The sequence below is a fragment of the Chroicocephalus ridibundus genome, chromosome 9 (genome assembly GCF_963924245.1).
Source record: "Chroicocephalus ridibundus chromosome 9, bChrRid1.1, whole genome shotgun sequence".
In the NCBI taxonomy this organism is placed as follows: Eukaryota; Metazoa; Chordata; class Aves; order Charadriiformes; family Laridae; genus Chroicocephalus; species Chroicocephalus ridibundus.
Genome location: NC_086292.1, coordinates 11,507,239 through 11,517,622, shown reverse-complemented (window position 1 = coordinate 11,517,622; position 10,384 = coordinate 11,507,239).

Genomic DNA, 10,384 nt, shown 5'->3' with positions numbered 1-10,384 from the left:
ATATAAATCAGTGAAAGCAGCAGAAGCTCTGTAACTCTGAGAAGCCTGGCTACTTCGTGGTGAAATATAGATGCAGGAGCCTCTATGTAAGCAGGTCTAGATTAGAGATTTTTGACTGCTGTATACTCAGAGTAGTTCTTCTCATTTCTCTGACATGCCTCCATCTGCCTCCAGAAGCCCATCTCTTAAATGACGTGATCACATAAACGTGAGAAACTTTGCTAAGAGCAACTGTTCATCACTATATTCAGAGATGTAAGCAAGGTAATGACTGCATGTAATAAAATACATACTTTGTAACCACATATAGTCAATGGCTGCGCTTTCCCCTTCTAGCTTCGGTATTAATAAGAAACTCTTTCAGTTTTCCAAAAGTTAATCTATAAACGTAACAGCAGGACCTGCATATACATATTCATGTGAAAAACCCTCCAGAGGAATTAAAGGCAATAGCACTATTCATCTTCCTTACATATTGAATGAATGAAGTATCGGCTCTCTAGGTTTTGTAAGTGCTACTGGTCACCTCAGTCACATACCATTGTTTCTGATCCGTATCTGGATGATTTGCAAACACACCAGCTCTTTCAAAACAGCTTTGTGAATACTTCCAGTGAGAATGCTTATTTGCCAAAATCCTTGTGATATCTTATTTACCAAAAACAGTCTTGGGGGAAAGAAAATTTATTCTGGCACCACCACATGTAAAAAGGGAAAGGATGCCTTCACTAGTGCTTCCAGACAAAAGCTGAGCACATCAGCAAGTACACTATTTAGGGGGCGGGGGGAACGTTGCAGAAGTCTCCTCATATTAGTAGGGGTTAGAGCATCAACTCCCAGGCACAGAGACCTTTTGTAATACCAAACCCCAAAACATTTTCTCAAAAGTCAGTATGATTATCACATCCTAGTGGTGCAGAATTTTTAATGCTGAGCAGCTAGTACATTTTATGAATTCATCACTTTGCTGTTGAACACTGGCATGCACTGATAGCTAGGCACAAAAAGCTCCAGCGCCGTACAGAAGTGGCATTCAGCCTTTGACAAGCGAAGAGCTACTTTGTCATCAAACAGAGGCTCACAAAACCATGAAAGAATGAACCGCATTTAAAATAGAGAAATGTGCGCAGGCATTTATGCGAGAGTTAATACACTGCTCCAAACAAGTCAGCAAAATCTACAGTCAGAACAGTGTTTTTCAGAGCATAGCGGAAGACCTAGACTCATTGGCTATCTGTCACCAGTCTCTGAAGACCGGTTCTGTATAAGTCAATACAGTCCATATGTGTGTGGGCGCACTCACACCTCTATTTTTTGTTTCAAATTGCCTGGGGGCAGCTGCCATATCACCTTCAAGACACCATGTGATGTCTTAATCAAACATTAGCAAGGAGCTTGAAGCAGCTTAGAAGCCACAAATGGGGTACAAAATACTGGGGCACTGAAAAAGACATCACCAAGATAGCAATAATCAGCTTCATTTTTTCTTGCCTTTTGCATGCTTTTCTTAGGTAGAATGCTGTCTTTATTGCTTATTTCTTCTGAATTATATAAAAAGAAAGAGCACAGAAATACCTGTTAAGGAAGATGGGTGTTTTAATAGGAAACTTTTAGTCTATTTTATGTATCTTCATGCTGTCCAGCTGCCTGGATTAGAATAGCAACTGAACAGAAAGGGGATTGCTGCATTCTAATCACCTCTAAAGCTTAGGAGCATAAGCTTTTGCCATTTTTCAAATATGGATTTTGGTTACAACCCAACCTTGTCATCCTTTCATATGCAAACTTCCCACTGAGATCAGTGGGACTTCTGCATATTTAAGGGATACATGGGAACTTGTTATTTTTTTCCTCCTCAGTTTCTAAACTGCTAGTGGAAAATTATGTCAACCGGGGAGGAAGAGAGGGAAGGAGGAGAATATGAGGGAGTGTGAACAGAGCTAGATAATGCTGTGCGCCAAACACTTCCCGATCAGCCCCTTGGCATGCTGCTAGAACGTTGGAACTGCAGCCAGAAGCATTACATTTGCAAGTGCAATATCTGCAGTCCCTTATGAGTAAGTTTTCAAAGATAAATCCCATTCACAAATACCATTACAAATAACAAATACTGTTGCAATTCTTGAGCGTATTCACAGAAACACAAACAGAATTTTTCTTACTCTTCCTTCAAAAAATGGAATGAAGTATGTTCAGAATTCTCTTTACTGAAATATTTATGCCTAGTCTGAAAGGGTGAAGGGCACATTTTTAGTACCCGCGGTCTCTATAAGATAAACATGAAACTCTAGCACAGCTGGTGCTTGACAGTGGATGTATTTGTCTGTTGGAATTTTGTGTTAAGGAGTAAAAGAACCTTTTTAGTATTCACTCTCAGATTGCTTTTAGTACTTGGTTCAAGGCAGTGCTTATTACTAAATATGTTATCTTAACATAGTAAGTTCCAGCAAATCTTAATCGTTATCAATGAAAGCTATATTTTTTTTTCAGAGTTAAAGTCAGAAAGTAACAATGCATTTATTAGTGTTTCTTTTAGATATCTGAATGTATTGACTTAAATATTTATCTTTTTTTAACCCAAATTTACACATTTTTTCTGTTTCCCTCTGATATTTAAACTACACTGTACTTCATCTCCAAAGCAATGAGGCTTTCAAACATCATCATTTCACCTTTTGAGCCTAGAAGATAATTTGTTCTTGAAAAGGGAAAGGATATATTAAAGGACTTTTAAAACTTGGCTGGAACAGGCTGATTTGTCTGCCTTATTATTATCGTTTCCAGAAAATAAGATGTTTTTCCTAGCTAAAAATGCACGGTTTTATTCTATAACAAAGCTGTGTATGTTTCCTGATCCAATACATACAGTCTGATCCTCCTAGCATCATGCCCGTCATTGCCATTTTATTACTGTCCAAATGACACATGACAAGACAGAAGTGTCACTTAAAATACATTAGAGTTCTATACCTCGTTTTGAGATTTATTACTGTGTTGAGTGAGATTGCATTTTTAGTGACAACACTGCAAAGGACTCTGAAAGATTTGAAAGAATACAGTCAGTTTATGGAGGTGAAGCATGCATTACTGTGAGTGTGGGAAAAAATAACTGAACTTGTATCATCAACCCATATTTTTAGAACCATTTCACAATGAGACAGAAATTATGCTCTTTTGGTACTGAGATAAATAATTCATATAGCCAAAATGTTACTGGCCTCTACTACAGGGAAAAGTCTGTCAAGTACTTCAACTAGTCCTTTTCATTATTGTTGCCATTAATTCATACAGAATCAAACATCTTTCACAGCTTAAGTGATGACAGTTTCTAGTAGTACTGAAAGAATACAACTGGTACTCTCTTAGTATAGTAAGAGTTGCAAAAATTCGAATTCAAACCAGGACTTCAAAATCCTCTGTGTGCAAAACTATACAGAATTAGGATTGGGTAAGATGCAGCAAATACCCCTTCTTTGTACGTAGCTTTTGTCAAAAACTGTGAGAAAGAGTTCTCGGGAAACTTCAACTAAATAAAGCAGGTATAGAGCAGCTGAAGTAAAGGACCTTTGGTCATTCGGTAATTGTTTAATACTTAGTTTTACATGGTGCCCTCTTTCCTTTTTTCATAGCCTGTCCCAAACAAAACAATGCTTACAACCTGTCCAGTTTTGCATTGACATTGTTCACTTTGTGTGTTGTGCCTTTATTTTGTTCCAATTTGTCTTGTCTGCTCACATATCTATCTCTGCCTGGCTAGCCAAAGAGGACCTTATTTCTAGTTGGTCCTGGAGGTCCCACCATAATTAACACAATTAATAGTAATCTGGTGAGACCGCCTTCTGTAGTTGGTGAAGGCTTACAAATATTTTAGGAACCACAGTCTTTACAATTGAATCTCAATAATGTAAACTCAAATAGGAACATAAAATAGGTGGCACAAAAAGTATGCGATGGAACCTTCACTTTGCTGCAAGAACACCAACAAGCTGCTTTTATTCTTCAGGAGCAGAGGGAAAGATGAGCACGCTTTCCTTCCTCTTTCAGTTAGATAAGGGATCATGCACCAGGAAACAGGAGCTGTTCTTTTTCATCTGTCCTGGCTCTGGATTGTCCACCTACTCCGACAGTACGTGTACAAGCTCTGAGCAGCTGGCTGACAGCTTGGTGAAGGTGCTTATGCTTGGTAACAAAACGGAATTGGTCTCCCCGTGAAAAGCTGCTACAAAACCCACCAAGTCCAATCTAAATTTCCTTCATTTTATTAAGTCAGGACATAATAAAATTTTTGCTTATATTAATTATAGCTGGTTTATTTGCCAAGTCCTTTGAAGTGGGTTCCTTTCTGCTTTTCTGAGCAAGCTCACATGGTTCATTCCTCAGGGCTGCTTGGTGCAGTGAGGTAAAGAGTTTTCTCAATATCATTCACACAAGGTAGTGCACTGCTCTTGCATGGTTGAGACTGGTTCTTCACTGAGACGTTTCATGAGATTCAAGCACGTAGAAGATTAGGTCAGATGGTGATGGCAAGGCTGAAGACTATGATAGTCTTGAACGAATGATGCTGAAAGCTGGTTCACCTTTGGTCAAACTTTTCACGGGCAAGAAGCTTTTTGAACCTGTCTGTTACTGAACCCACGAGGAACTTCAGCAGTCCAGCACAGTTTCTGAATCTAGCAAGATACTTATGGCTTAGCCTTGTTATAGGTCGTACACTGAGTTTGTTTTAGAGGATTTCTTCTGCTGCTTCTGCAAAACAATTTCTTGCTCCAGCAGCTCCCGAACTTAAATTTTAGCCTACAGCACTCGGTCCACAAAACACAGGACTAGCATGCAACTCTGAAGAAGATCAAAGAAACAATGATTTGGGATTCATTCACAATTATTTTAATCTCTTAAAGGCAATGGGACTTAATATTGGTTAAAAACTGTAGAAAAGGGCTCTTGGGAGGACAATTTTAATACATCCCGGGTGTAACAGCATTGAAGTCAACAGATAACATTTTTCAACTGACTCCAGTATGTTTATTTTGTAGAGAAAGTTTCCTCAGACTGTAAATCGTTGTAAGATTAGTATTAATCTGACTGAAATGTCCTGAGCCATCCAGTTCTCTGGTTAATTCTATTAGGCAGAATTTTCCACATGCTAGTTTGAAATGTTATCATATGATGACAAATGTAAGCTTTTTTATTGGATTTATGTAAATCCTTTCTTCACTGAAGCTGTTGGAAGGGTTCCGCCGTTGCTTATAGGATCCACATGCTGAAAAGCATCACAAATACATTGTAAGAGACTGGTTTTTCTTCAGAAAGTCCAAGCTTTAGAACAACTGCAGATTTCGGATCGACTGCACACTTCCAACCCTTTTTCCTATTACAGCATCACATGAGATGGCAGAAACCTTTCTGAGCACCATCTTTAGCACTGTCTACTTTTAAGAAAGAATGCACTTTCAGAGAGAAACCAAGAGCGAAAAGAACAGGTTTAAATCCCTGCTTGTCTTAGCCCTGTCATTTGGTTATGTCCTCTTTAGATTGTACAAACTTCAAGGGGTTCTCATCCAAATGGCTTTCATTTGTTGTAGTTCCTATTTGAGAATTGGCAGAATAAAAAACTCAGTCCTTCCAGCTATACAGGTAAGCATGAGAGACAGAAGGAACAAAGAAATTCTTTCTGGATGCCATTTTCCGTACCTGGAGACCAGAGCAGTTAGATTCTTTGATCTCAGAAAGGTCTTAATAAAAAAAAAAAAAACACAAAAAAACCCAAACCAAATCACAAAACAAACAAACAAAAATTTTTTTGTGACTGAAATTGTCAGCTTTTTGGCATAGTCTATTGTTTTATTTCTTTTTTAGTTCATTACACAGCTGTGCTCCAGCTTGACATCCCAGGGCTGAACTACAATACATATAATAAATAACTAGTGCTGCTTGCCTTCAAACACAGGAGTGGACCCATTGGCTGCAGTGGGGCTACTCACACTTAAAGTTAATCATATACTAAAGTGCTTTGCTGGACTGGGGCTTCATATCTCGGATGAATAAGCTTTTCTTCAACGAATTTGCCAAGTCTCCTTCCTAAAGGTCAAAGAAAAGGCCTCTTCTATTTCCTGCTGAACTTGGCGGACCTTTTAAAACACATTATATTCATTCTTCGTGTATGTACTATGGGCATGGAATATTAGTTGACCTTAGTCACAAGAGACTCAAGAAAGTAGTATAAAAGCTAAGGGTTAAATACAACATCTTAGATCTAGAAAATTTTGTAAAATTTCTTTGTTCTTATTTATTTAGTTGTTTTTAATTCAAAGGCAATGTTCTATTTGGATGTGGAGATTCAAGTAACACTTTCCAAAATATGAAAGGCTAAATGCCACATTTACAATTGTTTCTGAAAAGGGTTGACCTTTATTAAAGTTACTGAGTAAATACAATTCCGAAGGTTTTGTTTCTCTTGTAAATTAAATGGTATGTTTGTAGATGGAAAGGTCAATTTTCAGTAAAGCTGAGCTTCAGAAAACATCACCTTTCTCAGCTAAATCAAAGGAGTTAATTAGTTTTACAGACAGAATACATAATATATAATTCTCTTATCTTTGCTTGAAAATCAATTGTTTATGGCATAAAGAGGATACACTTGTCATCATTAAGTGTAAATGTTCGCTGCAGCAGCAAATGTAGACTCAGTCTGCCACACACAGCTTCATAAATGTGAGACACTGAGGTCCTCTGAGAGGTTGCCATGTAGGGGAGTGTGTATCCAGATCCTACCCGATATCAGATTTCACGTATTTAGTAAATTTATTCCATCTTATATGAAACTTAAATGAAAACTTAGATTTTATTAACATAAAATGCACTAGGAAAAATGCACTAGGAAAAACTAGGAAAATGATACTGCATTGAGAACTCTGCAGTTTAATCCCTTTCCTCCTACGCCATCCTTAATTCAAATCAGTTTTTTATATTTAGTAATTTTTAGAACAATTTCAACATGAGACCAGAAGTACATATTAATAAACATCATCTGAACCAGTCAAACACCTGGGTGTATTAACTAGAAGGAGGCTGGAAGGCCTGGATTTTCCTGCCTAGGTTTGTGATAGGTCTCATACCAGTGCCTGGAGCCTCGTGGGGAGTACCGATCACCACACTGTTGTCTCAGCTGTTCATTACAGAGACTATTGTTTGCTTCTTTGGACAGAAAATTGTTGGACTAAGAGGCAGCACTTCCTGACTTTGTAGCAGCCTTCGGCCTCCCTCTTTGTATGGCTTTCCAAAATCAAAGGAGAGAAGGGAATGGTGTTTTCACTATCTCTAGTGTCTGTTTAAACCAGCATGTTACACAAAGATGAACTTTCCAGCAAGTTTCATGGGTATCTCCAGAAGGAAGACATTTGAAAGAAGATGTGTAGAAGACACTGGAAGACTTCAAGTCTTCGTAGAGATGTAGCACCACAGCAGAGTGACTGAAAGTTGTGTTTCTTCTCCCATGCCTACTGGCGATGTCCAGAGATTTCTTATGGACATTACTGTCCTTGATTTGGCCTCATCTTGTAATTTTTTCATCCAGTGCTCTGTATAAGTTAAGCGCTATTTAGGGACTGTTATTATGTACAGCTGGGTATTATTTACAGCCTGTTTATACAAATCTTACCAATAAATTTCTCCATAGAATAAATTCTTTAGGACAAATCCCACATACCCTTGCCTTGTCTGAAGCAGCAGTACTAGCTTTATTTAAAAGTCATTTAAGTATCATTATACCTCTCTTCTCCATACAAGCAGAAAATATCTAATTTCGATATTTGTTCTCACAGAAGGCTGCCACGTGGGAAAAAAAGAAGAGAGACTATGATGAAGTTGTCTGAAGAGACAAGTGAAAATAAAACAGCTTATGTCAAGCACTGAGGTTTGTAATAAGTGATGTGCCGACAACAGACACCTTCAGTAAGGGAAAGGGAAACCGAAAAGATGAACATCAAAAAATTACAGGCAGATTTTCCAAGCTGCTTCCCTTTTTATTTCTTTTAATGGAAGCTAGGTGACCCAATCCCTCACAGTGCTTTTGCCACACTTAAACCTTGCAGCTGTTACAGATAATCTAACCCTTAGTTTTGTACTGAACAATATTAAACTAAACAGAAGTCGTCTTGCTCTAGCAGAGAGCTGGGTCAAAGCGGTTCCACTGCTAAGTGTAGATCAGGTAGTTTGTACTCTGGCACAGAGGTTCAATCGAGGCTTCAACAGCAACAGCAAATCCACATTACTGTCTTGCAGCAGGCTCTTAACATGATTCCATTATTACCAGAGGAACCAAAATAGGTTTTTGTAACAGTCAAATGATTTACTAACCATTTTTAATGTCCTACTATTCTGTTGGATTTTCTGGTGTGGTGTGTGGTGCATTTTCCATATCCAAGCAATTTTGAGGCAAGTAGTCACTAATTATTCAGTTCATCTAGGATAAAAATAAAATATTCCTAACAGATGCTTTCTGTTTAAAAACATGCCCAGCCAGCATATATACGGAAGGTACATGAACAGTATGGTATGAGGGCTTAGATATTACACGTGGATTTTACAGAGAACTCTAAAGAGGAGTTCTGTAGAGGAGATATAGAGAAGTTGTATGAAGCTGTAGGTACTGGGCGTTGAAGCAGGAGACATCAATTCATAATTTTTCTGACAGTCTCAGTACTGCCGTTCCCAATCTGCTCTTGCAACGCACAGGTAGCCTGCTCACTGCTGATCCACAGTGAGACTCCTAACTGTGTTGTGCTCTCCTTTGCCTCTCTTTACGTATCTACAGAGCAGCTCTATGGCAAACCTGTGCCCTCTAGCTTATTAAATCACTCATTTAAAAAGTACAGCCCCTCAGGCAGTATTACAGATGTTGAAACAGATACAAAGGTTGTAAAGGATACTAGAATTTTGGGACTGCTGTGGGCATTCAATTGAAGCAAATAATCAGTGGGCTCAAGTAACTACACTCTGCCAGTGCAGCCAATATATCATAGCAAAACACTGAGCTGTATGAATGCTGGGATCTTCAATCAGATATTGCTCATTTAAAAATGGAGCTGTGCAACAGTGGCCCTATCTCTTGTACTCATTTTTCTTGGAGCAGCAGCCTGACATTTCAAAAGATGAGAAGTACCTTTCAGCTTGAATAAACTCAGAAATCTATCTGTAAACACATTTGGCCTCATCTTGAGAAATGTCAGATTTCTGGAATGAACAGCACGGGTACAATATTTGTGTCAGTATTTCGATGGCCACATGTAAGAAAGCAGGCATGGTGGCAACATTTTATACTGCACTTTTTTGCAAGTACAATAGCTCTAGGAAGAAATGCACATTACACTTAACATCTTTGTCCTACCGTACTAATAAATAAGTAAATGACCGAGTCAGTAGTGGGAGGGAAAACTTCTTTCACCTCCTTCTCTGCCTCATCGTAATCAGGTCTCTGACTTGCTGGGTTTCCATGGAAGAATCCTTCCTGACACTAGATGACAATCACTGTGTTCATTCATTATTGTTATTCATTGTTGGGGTTCCTGTATTGTCACCTAAAATCAAGTCCTTGCTGTGTTGAGCATTATACACAGAAAATGGCAGTTCTTGCCCTGAAAAGCTTGCAGTCCAGAGAGACAAAACAAATGTGAAGTGAACGACAGCCTACAAACAACATTAGTGCCACTGTGTGATTTGTGTGTGTGTTTACAGTAGTTTTCAGCCTACGGTTTGTGAGCCCCTGAGGGTAGTGGTCTATAAGGGATCCGAGAAAGGTAACTAAGGAAAAAAAAAGAAAAGGCTTAACTTCTCCTCACACAAATCTCTGCTTCCTCTGGAAAGCATTTAGGGCCTCTATACTGAAAAAGCCTGAAAATCATTGTATACACAATCAAGCCTGTCATTTATTACACCCTGAAACCCATCAGCCTACATATCTGGCTACTGCTTCATAGGCTCACGCACCAGTCTTGCCCCAGCCTGCTTCCACTCCAACTAGCGTGGCATGGAGTAGAGAAGACCCAGCAATGTGCTGTACCTCCAGGCTTGTCACCCCATGAGATCCTATGCTCAGAGAAGCCCTGCACAGATTTCAGATGAGCACACTCACACCACAGCCCCTCAATCTGCCATTAACACCCTCATCTCCCTTCTCCTTGTTATGTAGGATTTACACCTAGGAAGATAAAAAACTCACATCTCGAGTCTTCAGATGGAAAGGACTTAAGCTCTCCTTAGTACTTGCTTCCTCCTTCCTCCAATGGAGGTAGCAGACAGGAAAATACCTGCCAGCAAACAGCAGTTTACCCAGCAGTAGCTACCAAGTTAGCTTGCTTGAAAAATACTCAATTGCAGAAGAACCTAT